Genomic DNA, 21,218 nt, shown 5'->3' with positions numbered 1-21,218 from the left:
CAGCCACCTATATAAAGCAACACTGCCTTCTTCCTGAAAGTCTTTGTTTGTGTGGATTAAAAAGTCCTATTTCCCTTAAGTGTTTGTTATATCATAATCACTGTCCTCTTTGCTCCATTCTGAAAACTAAATAAACTTCATTTTTTAATTGATTCATGCCACTTATGTTTTCAGTTTTCTCACAAACCCAAGAAGTAAGCTGGATGGATAGGTGGTTTTAAAACTTTATTCAATAGCTTTTCAACAAATATGCGATTCAAATATACCAATCATTTGAAAGTAATGCTGCTTTAAATGGGGTACAAGTCCTGCAATTACTCCCTGTGGCATCTCACAAGAATCATGAGATTCCAATAACCATAGCTTGAAAATCACTTCAACTACATAATTACAAAATTAATTTTAAGTCTCAATATTATGTTTTTAATATATTATCTTTATTTCACAATTATCGTACATTCTGAACCAGACAAATGCCATTCCTTGCCTTGTCCTTTGATTTTTAAAGACAAATGATTACTTGTGCCAATAGGAGACAGAGAAGCAATGTATTTGCAAAAGAAAGAATTTTATGAGATTCCACCGACCTAGTTGTAGACAGGGTTGGATAGCACAGAAATAGGAAGAAATCAATGTCAAGAGGCTCAAGGGATTGCACTTAGGTAGCCACAAAAAAGCAAGCATCTATGGTGAAGTTGAATGTATCTAAGCAGAAAGAGCTAGCGATAATTGCCTATGTCTTTAAAAAATCCTTCTGTTCCAGGAGCATCTTCTTGAGCACATATGCAATAATTTTCTACAGACTATGCATTGGAGCAGAATTACACAATAGTTGAGTATGTGAATTTTCTATTTTACAGGGTAAATTATTTTCCAAATTAGCTGATCTAGCTTATATTTTGATTAAAAAGGATACTAGCATTTATTAACATACTTGCCAAATTTATATAATTGTCATAATACAATTGACCCTTGAATATCATAGGGGTTGGTAGAATCAATTCCTTGAGTGGTTTAAAATCTGTGTGTAATTTTTGACTCCATCAAAACTTAACTACTAATAGCCTACTATTGACCAAAAGCTTGACTACTAAAACAGTCAATTAACACATATTTTGTATGTTATATATGTTATATGTATTATATACTATATTCTCACAATGAAATAAGCTAGGGAAAAGAAAATGTTATTAAGAAAATAAAAAAGGAATGAAAATGTATTTACTATTTATTAAGTGGCAGTGGATTATCAGAAAGGTCTTCATCCTTGTGGTCTTCATGTCGAGTAGGCTGAGGAGGAGGAAGAAGAGGAAGGGGTGGTCTTGTTGTCTCATGGGTGGCAGAGGCAAAAGAAAATCCACGTATAAATGGATCACACAGTTCAAGCCGTGATGTTCAAAGGCTTTAACTGTAATTTCTTTTCAAATATGTGAATGCAATATGATAACATATGGTTGAAATTTTTTTCTAGTTTTTCAACTCTGATTACTAATGAAACTCAAAATATTTAAATATATTTATGGTCAAAGTTTTTTTCTATGATTTACCTATTCATTGGTTTTACCCACATTCTATTTAATTAGAATGTTTGTAACACAAAGATGCTTTAGATGATGGATACATCATTTACCTTGTGATTATTATGCATTGCATGCCTGTATCAAAATATTTCATGTACCCCATGAATATATCTACTATATACCCATAAAAATTAAAAATTAAAAAGGTAATTTATTTGTTATTGAAATACAAAGTTTTGTTTTTGCCACTGATATTAATGTTTGCCTTTAAAATTTTATTTTATAGACTTAGGGACTTCAAGTACAGTTTTATTACATGGATAAATTACTTAATGGTGAAGTCTGAACTTTTAGTGTAGCCATCACCCAAATAGTGTGCATTGTACCCATTAAGTAATTTCTCATCCCTCACCCCTTTCTCACACTCACACTCCTCCGAATCTCCAGTGTCTATTATTCCACTCCGTATGTCCATTTGTACACATTATTTAGCTCCCACTTATAAGTGAGAACATGCATTATTTACTTTCTGTTTCTAAGTTATTTCATTTAAGATAATGGCCTCCATTTCCACTCATGTCTCTGCAAAAGACATGATTTCATTCTTTTTTATGGCTGAGAAGTGTATGTTGTATATATAAAATCACATTTTCTTTGTCCAATCATCAACTGCGGTTGATTCCATACCTTTTCTATTGTGAGTAGACCTATGATAAACATACAAGTGCAGGTATCTTTTTGATGATTTCTTTTCCTTTGGGTAGACACTTTGAGATTGCTAGATCAAACGGTAGTTCAATTTTTTTGTTCTTTGAGAAATCTCCATACTGTTTTTCACAGACGTTGTACTAATCAACATTCCCATCAATAGTATATAAACATTCCTTTTTCTCTGCATCGTCACTGGCATCTGTTACTTTTTTATTTTTTATTTATAGCCATTCTGAGTGGCATAAGACAGTATCTCATTGTTATTTTTATTACATTTCTCCGATGATTAGTGATGTTAAGCATTTCTTCATATGCTTGTTGACCATCTTCTGAAAAACATCTATTCATGTCCCTTGCCCACTTTTTTTAATAAGGCAACTTCTGTTGTTGTGTTTTTGTTGAGTTTTTTGAGTTCGTTGTAGATTCTGGATATTAGTCCTTTGTTGGATGCATAGTTTACAAACATTTTCTCCTAATCTTCAGATTTTCTGTTCACTCTGTTGATTGTTTTTTTTTCTGTGCAGAAGCTTTTTAGTTTAAGTAAGTCTCATTTATCTAATTTTGTTTTTGTCACATTTGCTTTTGAGGTCTTAGTCATGAATTCTTTGCTTAGGTGAATGCCCAGAAAAGAGTTCCCTAAGTTTTCTTCTGGTGTTTGTGTAGTTTCAGGACTCACACTTAAGTCTTTAATTCATCTTAAGTTAGTTTTTGCTTATGGTGAGAAGAGTCCAGTTTCATTCACCTGCGCATGATGAACTGATTTTCTCAGCACCATTTATTGAATAGGATGTCCTTTCCCCAGTATAGGTTTGCAGTCTCTATTCTGTTCCATTAATGTATGTATCATTTTTATACCAGTACTACTCTGTTCTGGTTATTATAGCCTTGTAATCTAATGTGATGCCTCAAGCTTTGTTCTTTTGGTGATAATTGCTTTGGCCACCAGGGTTCATTTTTGCTTTCATGTAAATTTTATGATTGTTTTTACTAATTTTGAGAAAAGATAACATTAGTATTTTGATAGGAGTTACATTAAGACTATAGATTGCTTTGAGCAGTATGGTCCTTTTAATAATATTGATATCAATTCTATCCAGAGTGTTGTGTAGTAATTATCTTCTCAAAATTTGTGCTAGCTTTTTCACTATATAAATATTAAGCAAATTGATTTGAAAATGTATTTCAACACAAACGTCTTCACAATGGCCAGGCATGGTTGCTTATTCCTGTAATCCCACCACTTGGTTAGGCTGAGGTGGGACAATCACTGGAAGCCAGGAGTTTGAGGCTAGTCTGGGCAACATAGAGCGATTCCCATCTCTACAAAAAATAAATAAATAAAAATTAGCTGGGTGTGGTGGTGTGCACCTGTAGTCTCAGCTACTGGGGAGGCTGAGTGGAGGAGATCGCTTGAGCCCAGGAGGTCAAGGCTGTAGTGAGCCATGATCATGGCCACTCCAACCTGGACGACAGAGCAAGGCCTGTCTCAAAAAAAAAAAAAAAAAAAGAAAAGAAAGAAAATCTGCACACAAATATTTTATAGCTGCTTTATTTATAATTACCTAACCGTGGATCAAACAATGTGTCCTTTAATACGTGAACAGAAAAAAACAAACCTCAGTACATTTATATACAGGAATATCAAATATTATTCAGCAATAACAAGAATAAACTGTTAGCTCACATAATAACTTGTGTGAATCTTATATGCGTTGCTAAGTTAAAGAAAACAGTCTGAAAGGGCTATATACTGAATCATTCTAATTGTATGACATTCTGGAAAGAAAAACTAGGGAGACAAAAACAGATCAATGGTTGCAAGTGGTTAATAAAGGGAGTGGACATGAAATACATCAAGCACAGTTTTTTTTTTTTTTAATGTAGGCGAAACTATGCTGTGTGACAATGTAGTGATACATATATGACACTATATTTGTCAATATCCAAAGAACCTTTCCACACACAGGGGGAACCATAATGTATACAAATGTAAAGAATCAATGAGGAAATTAGTGCACCATAGGAAGGAATGTAGACATCAATAAAAGGTTTAACTGAATTATAAGTGTTTGAAATAATCTCACTGAATAGAATGCAGGAGTGGGTTCTGAAAAAACTAGAGTAGAAGACTAAAGATCAAAAGAACTGTAAATAAACACTCTACTCTATTTGAAAAAGTTGTTTCCCATCAGGGTATGAGCTAACAGTTCTGAAACCATTACACATGTAAAATGAAAATGAACAAAAGACTAAATGTTTAGAGGATTGTGGGAGCCATGATTCTCATTGTTGAAGTTGGAAGTTATAAATAAGCAAGGGGAAAGATTAGAATAAACCATGGGGTACCAAATTAGAACAGAGAAATCAATAAATTAGCTCTCTCTTTCTTTCTCTCTCTGTATCTATATCTATATACATATATTATATATAAAATAGAAATAATAACAGAAATTGGTGTGTTTATATATGTAAATAGATAGATAGGTTGTATACACATACATCTCCCAGTTCTGTTAACTGAGAAGACGTAAAAGCAGTGACATCTCCATAGAAACAGGGATATACAATAAACAAATCCTGGTTTCTAATGCCACTTTTCAATGAAAGAAGTCAGGACTCATTGGATAAATGGCTAATTCTAGTGTTAGGGCAGGAAGTAAAAAGATGAGCTGTAGTAACAGAGACTAAGGAGATGCTGAAAAAAAAAAGCACTTAAAGATATGAAGCTATGTCACCCTTGAGGAAGTAAATCACAATTCTCCACTGTTATGGATAGGTGGCAAATAGTTATTTTCTTTGCAAGAGTTTAGTATGGAAAAACAAAAAAAAAAGAGTAACTTTACGGTGGAGAAACCTTACAAATGTTACCTCAAGTGATTAAGGTTACACAATAATAAGTCATGTTGATAATACATACCCTTGATGTGACGTGACGAGAATGGCACTTTACTCATAAATCCGTAACCCAAGTCTAATCATGAGACAGTATGAGGCAATCTAAACTGATGTACAGTCTACAAAATAGCAAACCAGTACTCTTCAAGACTATCAGGGACACCAAGAATAAGGAGTCTGAAAAACCATCACAGTGTAGTGGAGCTTAGTAGACATGACAACTAAATGTAATGTGGTATTCTGAATGGGGTCCTGGGACAGACAATGGTTATCAGGTAAAAATCAACATCTTTACTTAGTAATGATATGCAAATATCAGCCTGTTGGTTGTGACACATGTACCATACTAATGAGAAATGTTATTAATAGGGGAAATTGGATGTGGAATATACAAGATACTCCAAAGATACACATATTATATTTTCATGTTTCTGTTAATCTAAAAGTATTCTAAAATAAAAAAGTTTATTTTTAAAAAAGTCTCTGTGGATGAAATAAGAAAAGCTAAATGGTTATGAAAGATGAATTATTTCCCTTATATGGCACCAAAATGTAATTCTGCTCCAGTATACAAAAAATATGTACTTGTGATAACTGATTGAAGTTGATTTAAAAAAAAATCAAAATTGTTTCAAAAATGTATAGTCTTAAGTTTTATTAACCCTTATACTTAGGGAGCTTATTTTTGTTTCAGTTAAACTACAGAAGAAATATTGCAGTATTGGTTTTGTTTAAGTGTAAACATTTATTATTTGAAAATCTCTAAGAGTAAACAAACATTTGTTACAGAGTGTTTTCTGTTTACTGTATGGGCATTTTTAGATTAAACTGAATGAACAAATGAATTTAAAACATCTTACCTTTTATAAAATTCACTGAAAAGTCTTATTATATCTCTGCAATAATAGTGATTCCCCTACAGTTTAAAATATGATTAAAGTAACAGGAAAGTTGACATCAATAGCGAAGTGAGATTAATTGATATTGAATGCAAAATGATTATTGAAGGCTTCAAAGTGCATAGATCTGGAAACCTTTACTATTATAACCTTCTGCTTTACTAATAAGCTACAAGTGCACTAGACAAAATAAGCAAAAATCAATTTAATAATTCAAAATGAGTCGAATATTCTAACCACAGTTCTTATAGTTACATTAATTGATTTTTTTTTAATGGCAAAAATGCAAGCTTAAAGCATTAACCCAAAAGGATCTGAGATCATTTCCAAGTCAATATGATAAATGATTTCAGGTTTATCAGTACTTAGATTTGCAAATTGAGAGTATTGTTATGATAAAATAAGAAATGCTAATGCTGATCATATCTCATCTACATTTTTCAGTCTTTATTTAGTGCATAATTGTTTTTAATTCTTCTTTTTCCTAATGGATCAGTGACTCTTCATAATCCATAGAGTGATTCTTCAACTGGAATTCAAAGACCTTTGTTGGTTCATGGAACTGTTCTCAGAGGTTCAAGAATGAACAAAATTGTATTTTAACTCTATATTTGAAAAAAAAAAAATTACATAACCTATTCTCACACTTTAAAACTAAGTAATGCCTCATAATTATCATGTCTAATTGCCTAAATTCATGTTTAAAACCATATTGTCACCAGGTACTATTTTTTAATTGGCAATGACTTTGAAAAACAAACAGGTATGAATTTAAATACATGAATGCCATATAGAACAAGTTATTACATTAGACTAAGTAGAAGCTGGTTTGACTAATACATAAGGAAAAGTGATATAATAATTGAGGCATAATTATAAAATACAAAAATCTAGGCATACCAAAGGTAAAATAACTACAAACACAACTGGACATTCATATTGCAACGAAATATGTCATAGAGACAATTTTTGTAAATATCAATTTGTGTTTATTAATTCAGTGACAAAACCTCCAAAAAATTTTCTTACAATGATTTATTTAACATATGCTGTTTGGAATTAGCCATTAAAACAATGGTTTAGTTGTTAATAATTTCATCAGTGATAATAATAATATGTCTAGTAATAAAGTTGATAGCAATAAGACAAACATATACATTTCTATTTTTAACCCAACATCTATGACTTAGTTTCTATAAATCAACATCCATTGCTATATTAAATCTGTGTTACTAAATCCTATTTCATTTGAAACATTTTTGTGTTTAATTAATGATATATGTTTAGTCAATAGTTACATAAGAACAATGTTTAAAAAATTTGAATAAACATTCAAATGGTAACATTAGAAAGTTTATGAGAAATATCTGACTACCTGTGGTTTCCTGCATAAAATATACCAGAGTTTCAAATATGACATGTGGCCTATAATGGCCCTTTATCGGAAAATTAATAGAATGGAATATACACTATTACAGTGATTTACATGTAAAAAGAGTAAATATTTTTGAAAAAATTTCAATTTTGTGTGTCAGTGTTGGTATTCTTGATGTTGTAAAATGTAGTTCTTGTAGTAAATCAGAGTCCATAGTATTTGAAAAATCCTATCTGTGTTATTTTATTTCTCTGGAACTTTGTGCAGAGTCAGCCTAGAAATGTCCTTTCCTTTTTTCTTTTTTCATTGCAATGGAGTCTTGCTCTGTTGCCCAGGTTGGAGTGCAGTGGTATGATCTCTGGTCACTGCAACTTCCACCTCCAGGGTTCAAGCAATTCTCATGTCTCAGACCCCAAATAGCTGAGATTACAGGTGTGCACCACCACATCCAGCTAATTTTTGTATTTTTAGTAGCAAGGTGGTTTCATCATGCTGCCGAGGAGGGTCTTGAAATCCTAACCTCAAGTGATCCACTTGCCTTGGCCTCCCAGAGTGCTGGGGTTATGGGTGTGAGCCACCACATCCAGTTCTTTTCCCATTTTTAGGGGGAGGGAGCTGAATTTCAGTATTAATGTAGGCTACCATAAAAAGTGAAAATTTTCCTAAACCCCAAGTTGAACTAAGGAACTTTTCTTTGTGCTTTCATACATACATACACACACACACACACACACACACACACACACACACACACACACACACACATATGCATGTATGTATATTATATTGAGAGGTGAAGCCAGCTGGGCTTCTGGGCCAGGTGGGGACTTGGAGAACTTTTCTGTCTAGCTAAAGGACTGTGAATACACCAATCAGTGCTCTGTGTCTAGCTAAAGGTTTGTAAATGCACCAATCAGCACTCTGTAAAGCAGACCAATCAGCAGGATGTAGGCGGGACCAAATAAGGCAATAAAAGCTGGTCTCCTGAGCCAGCAGTGGCAATCCACTCAGGTCCCTTTCCATGCTGTGGAAGCTTTGTTCTTTCACTCTTCACAATAAATCTTGCTGCTGCTCACTCTTTGGGTCCGCACTACCTTTATGAGCTGTAACACTGTGGAGTTCTGTGGTTTCACTCCTGAAGTCAGCAAGACCATGAATCCACCAGGAGGAACAAACAACTCCAAAGGCACCACCTTTAAGAGGTGTAACACTCACCGCGAGGGTTCACAGGTTCTTGAAGTCAGCAAGACCAAGAACCCACCAGAAGGAATAAATTCTGGACACATTTTGGTGACCATGAAGGGACAGTCACCAGGGGTGAGTGCCATTGGACCCCTTTCACTTGCTATTCTGTCCTATTTTTCCTTGGAATTTGGGGCTAAATACTGGGCACCTGCTGGCCAGTTAAAAGTCACTAGCGTGTCCACCAGACTAAAGACATAGGTGTCAGGCTTTCTGGGATAGGGCTCTCTAACAATCCCCGACTCTTCAGAGTTGGGAATGTTGATTTGCCTGGAGTCAGCTTCTGCTTTTCCTGTACTTCTGGGCTGAGCCGAGGGTCAACAGAGAGGGGGGCCATTCAGCTCCGGGGTCCCGACAACAAGTTGGTTGACCCTGCAGCCATGAGTGGAACTCTCAAAGTTGTGTCACCCAAGCGAGACTCGCCTGTCTATCCTATCTATCCTGACCCTTGCCTCCTGCATCGTAATACCTGTCAGACAAACTTCCTCCCACGTCTCTTCTCTGAGGCTAGTCCTGCTTCTAAAAACCACCCCTGTCTCTGGTGCCTTTCTAGTTTCTCCTATAAGAATGATTTCTAGTATAAACTTCAGGACTCTACTTCCTTCTTTAGGGACCCAGGCTCACCAATCAGAAAGATGTAATTTTTGCCCAAAGCCCTATCAGAGGGGGGACTATCTGGAATTTTAGGATCCCTCCTCAGATAAGCAAGCCTAACAAAAGCTATTCCTGAAGTTACAATCCCTTCCTTCCCTTAGAGTATGGTCCTCTACTTCATTTTTGGAGCACAACATCTTTATAGGACAGGAGTAAAGTCCCAATACTAACAGGAGAATGCTTAGGACTCTAATAGGTTTTCAAGAATGTGTTGCTAAGGGCTACTAAATCTGACCTTCCTTGGTCCTCCTTGTGGTCTAGGAGGAAAACTAGTGTTTCTGCTGCTGCATTGGTGAGCACAACTATTCCCATCAGCAGGGTCCAGGGACCATTGCGGGTTCTTGGGCAAGAGGTGTTTCTGCTGCTGCATTGGTGAGTGCACCTATTCTGATCAGCAGGGCCCAGGGACTGTTGTGGGTTCTTGGGCAGGGTGAGAAACAAACCAAAACCATGGGCAGTTTTGTCTTTCAGATGGGAAACGCTCACGCATCAACAGACTCACCCTTGAAATGCATCCTAAGCCATTGGGACAAATTTGACCCACAAACCCTGAGAAAGAGGCAGCTCATTTTTTTCTGCACCATGGCTTGGCCCCAGTATTCTCTCTCTGATGGGGAAAAATGTCCACCTGAGGGAAGTATAAATTACAATACTATCTTGCAGCTTGGCATTTTCTGTAAGAGAGAAGGCAAATGGAGTGAAATACTTTATGTCTAAGCTTTCTTTTCATTGAAGGAGAATACATGACTATGCAAAGCTTGCAATTTACATCCCACAGGAGGAACTTTTAGTTTACCTACATATCCTAGCCTCCCTATAGCTCCGCTTACTATTAATGATAAGCCTCCTCTAATCTCCTCCGCCCAGAAGGAAACAAGCAAAGAAATATCCAAAGGATCACAACCCCTTCCCCCCTCAGCTATTGGTTATGTCCCCTTCAAGCTGTAAGGGGAAGGGAATTTGGCCCAACTCAAGTACATGTCCCCTTCTCCTCTCCCTCTCTGATTTAAAGCAGATCCAGGTAGACCTGGAGAAGTTTTCAGATGATCCTGACAGGTGTACAGATGTCCTACAGGGTCTAGGGCAAACCTTTGATCTCTCTTGGAGAGATGTCATGCTATTGTTAGATCAAACCCTGGCCTTTAATGAAAAGAATGCGGCTTTAGCTGCAGCCCAAGAGTCTGGAGATATCTAGTATCTTAGTCAAGTAAATGATAGAATGACAGCTGAAGCAAGGGACAAATCCCCTACAGGTCAGCAAGTAATCCCCAGTATGGATCTCCACTGGGACCTCAACTCAGATCATGGGGACTGGAGTCATAAACACCTGTTGACCTGTGTTCTAGAAGGACTAAGGAGAATTAGGAAAAAGACCATGAGTTATTCAGTGATGTTCACCATAACTCAGGGAAAGGAAGAAAATCTTTTTGCCTTTCTCGAGCGGCTTCAGGAGGCCTTAAGAAAATATACTCCCCTGTCACTCAATTCATAGAGGGCCAATTGGTCCTAAAAGATAAGTTTATTGCCTAATCAGCTGCAGATATCAGGAGTAAGCTCCAAAAGCGAGCCCTGGGCCCTGAACAAAATCTGGAGACATTATTAAACCTAGCAACCTCAGTATTCTATAATAGGGACCAAGGGGAACAGGCTGAAAAGAAAAGAGAGATCAGAGAAAGGCTGAAGCCTTAGTCATGGCCTTCATGTGAGCAGGCCAATCACGTGGTAGGGCTTGTTATCAATGTGGTTTGCTAGGACACTTTCAAAAAGATTGTCCTGGATATGAAATTCTGGGTTTAAAATTCTTTTCTTTAAGAACGTTGAATATTGGCCCCCACTCTCTTCTGGCTTGTAGAGTTTCTGCCGAGAGATCTGCTGTTAGTCTGATGGGCTTTCCTTTGTGGGTAACCCGACCTTTCTCTCTGGCTGCCCTTAAGATCTTTTCCTTCATTTCAACTTTGGTGAATCTGGCAATTATGTGTCTTGGAGTTGCTCTTCTCAAGGAGTATCTTTGTGGCGTTCTCTGTATTTCCTGAATTTGAATGTTGGCCTGCCCAAGCTGATAAGCAACTTCAGCAAAGTCTCAGGATACAAAATTAATGTGCAAAAATCACAAGCATTCTTATACACCAGTAACAGACAAACAGAGAGCCAAATCAGGAATGAACTTCCATTCACAATTGCTTCAAAGATAATAAAATACCTAGGAATACAACTTACAAGGGATGTAAAGGACCTCTTCAAGGAGAACTACAAACCACTGCTCAGTGAAATCAAAGAGGACACAAACAAATGGAAGAACATACCATGCTCATGGATAGGAAGAATGAATATCATGAAAATGGCCATACTCCCCAAGGTTATTTATAGATTCAATGCCATCCCCATCAAGCTACCAATGAGTTTCTTCACAGAATTGGAAAAAACTGCTTTAAAGTTCATATGGAACCAAAAAAGAGCCCGCATTGCCAAGACAATCCTAAGTCAAAAGGACACGGCTGGAGGCATCATGCTACCTGACTTCAAACTATACTACAAGGCTACAGTAAACAAAACAGCATGGTACTGGTACCAAAACAGAGATATAGACCAATGGAACAGAACAGAGTCCTCGGAAATAATACCACACATCTACAGCCATCTGATCTTTGACAAACCTGAGAGAAACAAGAAATGGGGAAAGGATTCCCTATTTAATAAATGGTGCTGTGAAAATTGGCTAGCCATAAGTAGAAAGCTGAAACTGGATCCTTTCCTTACTCCTTATACGAAAATTAATTCAAGATGGATTAGAGACTTAAATGTTAGACCTAATACCATAAAAACCCTAGAAGAAAACCTAGGTAGTACCATTCAGGACATAGGCATGGGCAAGGACTTCATGTCTAAAACACCAGAAGCAATGGCAGCAAAAGCCAAAATTGACAAATGGGATCTAATTAAACTAAAGAGCTTCTGCACAGCAAAGGAAACTACCATCAGAGTGAACAGGCAACCTACAGAATGGGAGAACATTTTTGCAATCTACTCATTTGACAAAGGGCTGATATCCAGAACCTACAAAGAACTCAAACAAATTTACAAGAAAAAAACAAACAACCCCATCAAAAAGTGGGCAAAGGATATGAACAGACATTTCTCAAAAGAAGACATTCATACAGCCAACAGACACATGAAAAAATGCTCATCATCACTGGCCATCAGAGAAATGCAAATCAAAACCACAATGAAATACCATCTCACACCAGTTAGAATGGCAATTATTCAAAAGTCAGGAAACAACAGGTGCTGGAGAGGATGTGGAGAAATAGGAATGCTTTTACACTGTTGGTGGGATTGTCAACTAGTTCAACCATTATGGAAAACAGTATGGCGATTCCTCAAGGATCTAGATCTAGATGTACCATATGACCCAGCCATCCCACTACTGGGTATATACCCAAAGGATTATAAATCATGCTGCTATAAAGACACATGCACACGTATGTTTATTGCAGCACTATTCACAATAGCAAAGACTTGGAATCAACCCAAATGTCCATCAGTGACAGATTGGATTAAGAAAATGTGGCACATATACACCATGGAATACTATGCAGCCATAAAAAAGGATGAGTTTGCATCCTTTGTAGGGACATGGATGCAGCTGGAAACCATCATTCTTAGGAAACTATCACAAGAACAGAAAACCAAACACCGTATGTTCTCACTCATAGGTGGGAACTGAACAATGAGATCACTTGGACTTGGGAAGGGGAACATCACACACCGGGGCCTATCATGGGGAGGGGGGAGGGGGAAGGGGGGAGGGATTGCATTGGGAGTTATACATGATATAAATGACGAATTGATGGGTGCTGATGAGTTGATGGGTGCAGCACACCAACATGGCACAAGTATACATATGTAACAAACCTGCACGTTATGCACATGTACCCTAGAACTTAAAGTATAATAATAAAAAGAAAAAGAAAAAAGAAAAAAAAAAAGAGTGGAAAGATATTAATGCCCGTTAAAAACATTTTTTACAGGCTAGCAGGAAGAAAAATCACTTTACTCTCATATTATGCTTTATGTATTGCTATTATCATTGCTAATTATGGTATCCCAATAAAACATTTACTTATGAAAAAAACCAAACAAACAACAAAAAAAAGATTGTCCTATGAGAAACAAGCTGCCCACTAGCTCATGTCCACTATGCCGAGGCAATCACTGGAAGGCTCGCTGCCCCAGAGGACAAAGGTTCTCTGGGCCAGAAGCCCCCAACCAGATGATCGAACAACAGGACTGAGGGTGCTCGGGGCAAGTGCCAGCTCATGTCATCACCCTCACTGAGCCCCGGGTATGTTTAACCATTGAAGGCCAGGAAATTGACTTCCTCCTGGACACTGGCATGGCTTTCTCAGTGTTCATCTCCTGTCCTGGACAGCTGTTCTCAAGGTTTGTTACCATTCGAGGAATCCTGGGATGGCCTGTAACCAGGTATTTCTCCCACCTCCTCAGTTGTAATTGGGAGACTGCTCTTTTCACATGCCTTTCTTGTTATGCCTGAAAGTTCCACACCGTTATTTGGGAGGGACATATTAGCCAAAGCTGCCGCTATTATCTACATGAATATGGGGAACAAGTTACCCTCTTTTGTCCCTACTTGAGGAGGGAATCGACCCTGAAGTCTGGGCATTGGAAGGAACAAACTGAAGCTCCAGCGTTAAGCCTTCCCACAGGATGAAACTTCTTTTTATTCATCACAGAGAGAGAGCAGGACTAACTCTTGGGGTCCTTACTCAGACTCGTGGGACAAGCCCACAACCAGTGGCATACTTAAGTAAGGAAATTGATATAGTAGCAAAAGGCTGGCCTCACTGTTTACGGGTAGTTGCGGTGGTGGAAATCTTAGTGTCAGAGGCTACAAGGAAAGGATCTCACTGTCTGGACTACTCATGATGTAAATGGCATACTAGGTGCCAAAGGAAGTTTATGGCTATCAGACAACCACCTGCTTAGATACAGGCGTTGCTCCTTGAGGGACTGGTGCTTCAAATATGCACATGTGCGGCCCTCAACCCTGCCACTTTTCTCCCAGAGGATGGGGAACCAATCGAGCATGACTGCCAACAAATTATGGTCCAGACTTATGACACTCAAGATGATCTCTTAGAAGTCCCCTAGGCAAATCCTGACTTTAACCTATATACTGATGGAAGTTCATTTGTGGAGAATGGGATACGAAGGGCAGGTTATGCCATAGTTAGTGATGTAACTGTACTTGAAAGTGAGCCTCTTCCCCCAGGGACCAGCACCCAGCTAGCAGAACTAGTGGCACTTACCTGAGCCTTAGAACTGGGAAAGGGAAGAAACATAAATGTGTATACAGATAGCAGGTATGCTTATCTAATCCTACATGCCCATGCTGCAATATGGAAAGAAAGGGAGTTACCAACCTCTGGGGGAACCCCCATTAAATATCACAAGGAAACCATGGAGTTATTGCATGCAGTGCAAAAACCCAAGGAGGTGGCAGTCTTGCACTTCCAAATCCATCAAAAGGGGAAGGAGAGGGGAGAACAGCAGCATAAGCAGCTGGCAGAGGCAGGGAAAGACCAGCAGAAGGGAGAGAGAAAGAGACAGAAAGTCAGAGAAAGAGAGAGAGAGGAAGAGACAGAGACAAAGAGGGAGTCAGAGAGAGAGAGAAAGAGAGACACAGAAAGTCAAAGAGAGAGAGGAAGAGACAGACAAAGAGGGAGTCAGAAAGAGGGAAAGAGAGAGACAAAGAAGTCAAAGAAAAAGAAAGAGAGAAGTAGTAAAGAAAAAACATTGTACCCTATTCCTTTAAAAGCCAGGGTAAATTTAAAACCTATAATTGATAATTGAAGGTCTTCTCTGTAACCCTATAACACTCCAATACCACCTTGTTGTCAGTGTAAACAAGGGCATAGCCCAAAAGCACTGAGGCCAGAAAAACCCTTAACCCAGCAGGTTTACTAACAGGAGATCTAAATCTTAATTCATTACCACACAGAGGTCCGACCAGACCTAGCAGGAACTCCCTTCAGGACAGGAAGATAGACAGTTCTTCCCTGGTGATTAAGGGAAAAAGACACAATGGGTATTCATAAGTGATAAGGGAACTCTTCCAGAAGCAGAGTTAGGAAAATTGCCTAATAATTGGTCTGCTCAAACTTGCGAGTTGTTTGCACTCAGCCAAATCTTAAAGTACTTACAGAATCAGGAAGGAGCCATCTATACCAATTCTAAGTTAATATGGACTGAATGAGGTTTAATTAATAACCAAGAAAAATTAAAATCCTAAACTTACAAGGTTTTCAAAAAAAAATAAAGTTTTATATAAGTTAACTGCGTAACATGTATTATCCTAATTTCTAAACTTATGGAAATCAGACCTTATCTGTGCCCCTCAAAGCTCAAGTTCGTCAGTGCAGGGCCATAAAACGAATACTCCTACTTATAGGGTTAGAAATGGCCACTGCTACAGGAGCCGGAATAGCAGGTTTATCTACTTCATTATCCTACTACCACACACTCTCAAAGGATTTTTCAGACAGTTTGCAAGAAATAACAAAATCTATCCAGTAAGGATAGTAACTACAATCCCAAATAGATTCTTTGGCAGCAGTGACTCTCCAAGACCTCCGAGCTCTAGACCTCCTCACTGCTGAGAAAAGAGGACTCTGCACCTTCTTAGGGGAAGAGTGTTGTTTTTACACTACCAGTCAGGGATTGTATGAGATGCCGCCTGGCGTTTACAGGAAAAGGCTTCTAAAATCAGACAATGCCTTTCAAACTCTTACACCAACCTCGGGAGTAGGGCAACATGACTTATCCCCTTTATAGGTCCCATAGCAGCCATCTTGCTCATCTTGCTATTACCGGCCTTTGGGCCTTGTGTTTTTAACCTTCTTGTCAAATTTGTTTCCTCTAGGATTGAAGTCATCAAGCTACAGATGGTCTTACAAATGGAACACCAAATGAGCTCAACTAACGACTTCTACGGAGGACCCCTGGACCGACCCACTGGCCCTTTCACTGGCTTAAATAGTTCCTCTCTGGAGGACACTACAACTGAGGGCCCCTTCTTTGCCCCTATTCAGCAGGTAGTAGCTAGAGTGGTCATTGCCCAATTCCCAACAGCAGTTGGGGTGTCCCGTTTAGAGGGGGAATTGGGAGGTGAAGTCAGCTGGGCTTTTGGGTCCATTGGGGACTTGGAGAACTTTTCTGACAGCTAAAGGATTTAAACACATCAATCAGTGCTCTGTGTTTAGCTAAAGGTTTGTAAATGAACCAATCAGCACTCTGTAAAAACACACCCATCAGTGCTCTGTGTCTAGCTAAAGGTTTGTAAATGCACCAATCAGCATTTTGTAAAATGGAAGAATCAGCACTCTATAAAATGGACCAATCAGCACTCTGTAAAATGGACCAATCAGCAGGACATGGGCGGGGCCAAATAAGGGAATAAAAGCTGGCTACCCGAGCTAGCAGGGGCAACTCACTTGGGTTCCTTTCCACGCTGTGGAAGCTTTGTTCTTTAACTCTTCACAATAAATCTTACTACTGCTGACTCTTTGGGTCAACACTACCTTTATGAGCTGTAACACTCACTGTGGAGGTCTGTGACTTCATTCCTGAAGTCAGCAAGACCATGAACCCACCAGGAGGAACAAATAACTCCAGAGGCACCACCTTTAAGGGCTGTAACACTCAACTGCTAGGGTCCATGGCTTCATTCTTGAAGTCAGTGAGACCAAGAACCCACGAGAAAGAATAAATTCAGGACACAATATAACACATATACAACACATATATGTATATTTGAATTATCACATATTAATGATTTCTATTTTGTGTCCATCTTTGATAAATTGAAAGCTACTTGATGGAGATTTCATCTTACTCATCTTTGACACTAAAATGACTATTAAGTGTCTAACAAAATCTGTTAAATTGAATCAAACTACTCTAATGAAGCTGCTGAAGTACAAACAGCTATGGCAAATGAGAAAGTTTTAATTATGTGACAATTTGGACCCCAGAAATGTGTATTTTAGTCATGTTTATCCTTTACTATATAAATAAGGGTGGGATAATATACAAAACTGATATCACAGTTTATTATAAAACTAGTATTTCTAATTAATACAGATATTAGTACAAGAACGGTGCTGCTGCCATAATGAAAGCTACACTATGTGGCATTAACTTAGTAGTCAGTCATATGGAAGGCAATGAAGAATTATACATTGAAGATTGGAAATAAGAAAACTTATTTTGTAAAGTATCAAAACACAGGGAACAAACTGTTCCCTACAATAACTTGAATTGCCTATCAAATCTAGAGCCTCAAGGAAGACGGCCAGAAGGAGAATATTAGCGTATGCTGGTTATTCCTTCATAAGATAGAGGTGAATTCAGACAAATACTGATTTGTTTTCAAGGGGAAATGAAGAAGACTATAGAATGTTAGTTTCTGGGTGCATTGCATAGTAGAAAATCAAGTTACTTCTTAATTTAAAAAAAAAGTAGAAAATAAGATTAATCAGGGTTTAGGGCAATAAGGCCCATTGAAACTTCTGAGTCTAAAACAAACAAACAAACAAGCAAAAGAATTCATTTTTTGTAATCTCTGAATAAAGGATCTCTTATCCAACTATATTTTTTAAATTAACTGCTACAAAAATGTGAAAGAGTGGTTGAGTTGAACGTAGAACAACAAAAATGAAGCAACCTCTTCATTTGAGAGGATTGTACGTGGAAAAAAAAGACCTAAAATTCCTGTGAATATGAAACAAGCCGCCAGGATGCAAGCAATAATGGGAATCTAGGACCCAGGGAGCCACAAAATAATGGAAGCCTGGGATTCAGAATCACCTCATAAAAGGACTACTGAAAGACAGTCTTAGAATGCCATGTGAGCAAAAAAGAAATTTCTAGAGTTTTTGAGCCATTTTATGTGCTTGGATTTATTTGTTACAACAGCCCATAATTAGTAGTAATACTTTGAGGAGAAAAAATAAAATCTCAAAAATGATTTACTTCAAAACTCTGAGTTCTAGCCCCTAAATTTCCTTCATTATTTGGACAACCTAGATTATCTATTGGATTGCTTACCTTGTGTAAAGACAAAAACAAACATAAGCCACCTGTATAAATTAATGTCACAATACCTTCAGACACTAAATTTTAACTCTAGGGATAAAGTAAGGGTTGTAGAATAAGAATTTAGAACTCTCAGATAAACCCATATAGAAACGAATGAATTTTTTTTTTACTATTGCCTAATATGTAAAATAATCTCATTCTAGAAATCACAATTTTAGAATTTTTCTTTACCACTCCATCACTAAAGTTCCCTTTTAATCAGGTTATTGTCCTGCTGACAAACATTGAACATGTTTCTATTTCTCAAACTTTTAAATCTCCTCCATAAATATCAAATCTATGCATACATAATTGCAGTATTTGTTTTTACCATTATATATGTGTGTATACATATATGTATTTACATTATTGTTAGTATGGTCAATCAATTATAATCAATTTGTTCCTATTGTATAATAAATCCTTACTCATTTCTAAAACTCATTTATAGTGATTCCCTTACTTGAATATCTACCTGCTCCAATCTCCCCAGTGAAAATTCTAGAGAATCTTAAACTCTTACTTCCTTCGTGAAGCTAACCCCATTTTCTCTGCAAGTCTGTAGAGAAATGCATTCATCTTCTCTGGTGAAAGTTATTATCTAATAACTTAATCTTGAACACTAAGGTCTTTCAAGGAAAGAAGCATGTTTTGTTTCTGTAACTACGATTTCATAACTATATAATATTGAATTGAGAATACAATTTTGTTTTTCATATAATATTTAAAGAATAGAGAATGCAATTTTGTTGTTCAAAACTGCAATGATAATAGTTTGAGTAGAGACATAAAAAGCCATCAGGCAAGAGTGACACAAAACTTTGTTCCTCAAACAGTAAAAGGAACAACAAAAAAAGAGAGATTCATTTATTTGTTTATCTTATTGCCACAGCTGTCAAATAAAAATAAATCTAGACCTAAGTAAAGACAGGCTTTAATTGAAAATACTGTTGCAATGGAAAAGGGATCATTGCAATAGGGGAGGGGTTACTGCTACAACAGAGAGCATGCTTGTCTATAAGATTTTCAGGGGTCTTAAATGTCAGGTAGAGAGGATTGTTCTTTCATAGACACGGGTAAACATGTGGAGAGAACTTGATACATGGAAATATGATGAGCTGCTGGCAAGCTTAGTTGACGAGGCAATATCTTTTCTTCAGGAAATTCTAGGGAAAAGAATTCTCAACTCAGGCTGATGGTGACTCAAAATTTAGGAACCTGGGGAAGGAAATAAATTTACCTAAAGTTATGTCAAGTGACATTAGTAGGTGTTTTGTTCAGATAGGTTAGTAGGTACAAACAGTTCAGCTAATCATTTATGAGGAAAAAAAGGGAATTTAAAACATCTATTTCTGTAAACAACGGAGGGGACATCTCTGATCCTTCTGGAAGTCATGTAGAGAAAATTATTTTTTTGCATGAAGTCAATGCCAGGAATACAAGAGTGGGGAGAATTCTTTTCTCATATAGATTTTATTGTGTATAATTGAGGTTTACAACATGATGCTGCAGAATACATATAGATAGTAAACTGGTTTCTATAGTGAAACAAATTAACATATCTGTCATTTCCAATAGTTATCTTTTTATAACAAGAACAGCTAAAGTCTACTTATTTAACAAAAATCTCTCATAAATTACATTTGTACTAACTATGGCCTTCACATTGTACATTAGATCTCTAGACTTGTTCATCTTACGTATCTGCTACTTTGCATCCTTTAACCTACATCTCCCCATTTCCTCGCCCATCTCCACCCATTCTTGGAGACCACTGTTTTATTTCATACATACATACATACATACATACATACATACATATAGATAGATAGATAGATTCCACATGTAAGTGAGATCATGTAATATTATTCTGTTGGTGTCTGGCTTATTTCACTTACATAATGTCTACTGAGTCCACTCAGGTTGTAGTAAATGACAGAATTTCCCTTTCTAAAGCTGAATAACATTCCACTTTCTTTATCCATTATTCCATCAGTGGACACGTAAGTTGTTTCTATGTATTGCGTATTGTGAATCTTAACAGTTTCTCTTTTCCAGGAGCATAGGGCTCAGGTAAAGTTTAACACTGTCACCTGTCTCTCACTCTTAGGTACGTCTCAACATGCAGTTGTCTTAGAGAAGCTCCTCCCTAAGGCCTGCCCAATGCCCTATGCTGTTATCATTTACCTTTATCATAAAATTCTGGTTGAATATGAACTCTATGTTAAAACAGTTGCAAATGTAATAGAAACATTTGAATAATTTCAGTAATTCATATAATTTTAGTAATCTTCATTACATTGTATTTTTGAAACATTTCTGAAGATTGAAAAAGTATACATTTCTACAATAAGATACTGCTTAAATGTCTTAGAGGTGTATATATATTCTGACTTCTATGTTACTTACTGTACTTGAGTGAATTTTATTTCAAGAATAAACAAATATATCTGTTCTCATTTCTACTTTACCCAATGGTTGGCCAAAGAAATACCATCCAGCCTAAGTATGACAAGAAAGCAGAAGTAAAAACTTAAAGATTTCTGTGATTGCATATTGCCATTGCCATATGCTTTCCATCCAACACTCATCAGGAGTTTACTCTGTGAGCTCCAAAGAAGCTAGTAGAATAAATTAAGGGGTGTATTATATTGTTTGAAAGCACTATTTCACTCCCTTAATGATTTAAAAGGAGAATACAGTGGGCCTCTTTTGAGATTTATGCTTAACTACTGATAGTATTAATTTCTTCCATGGTAAAATTTA

The sequence above is a fragment of the Rhinopithecus roxellana genome, chromosome 14 (genome assembly GCF_007565055.1).
Source record: "Rhinopithecus roxellana isolate Shanxi Qingling chromosome 14, ASM756505v1, whole genome shotgun sequence".
NCBI lineage: Eukaryota > Metazoa > Chordata > Mammalia > Primates > Cercopithecidae > Rhinopithecus > Rhinopithecus roxellana.
The sequence above is the reverse complement of the archived record's forward strand: the minus strand, read 5'-3'. Positions refer to the sequence as shown.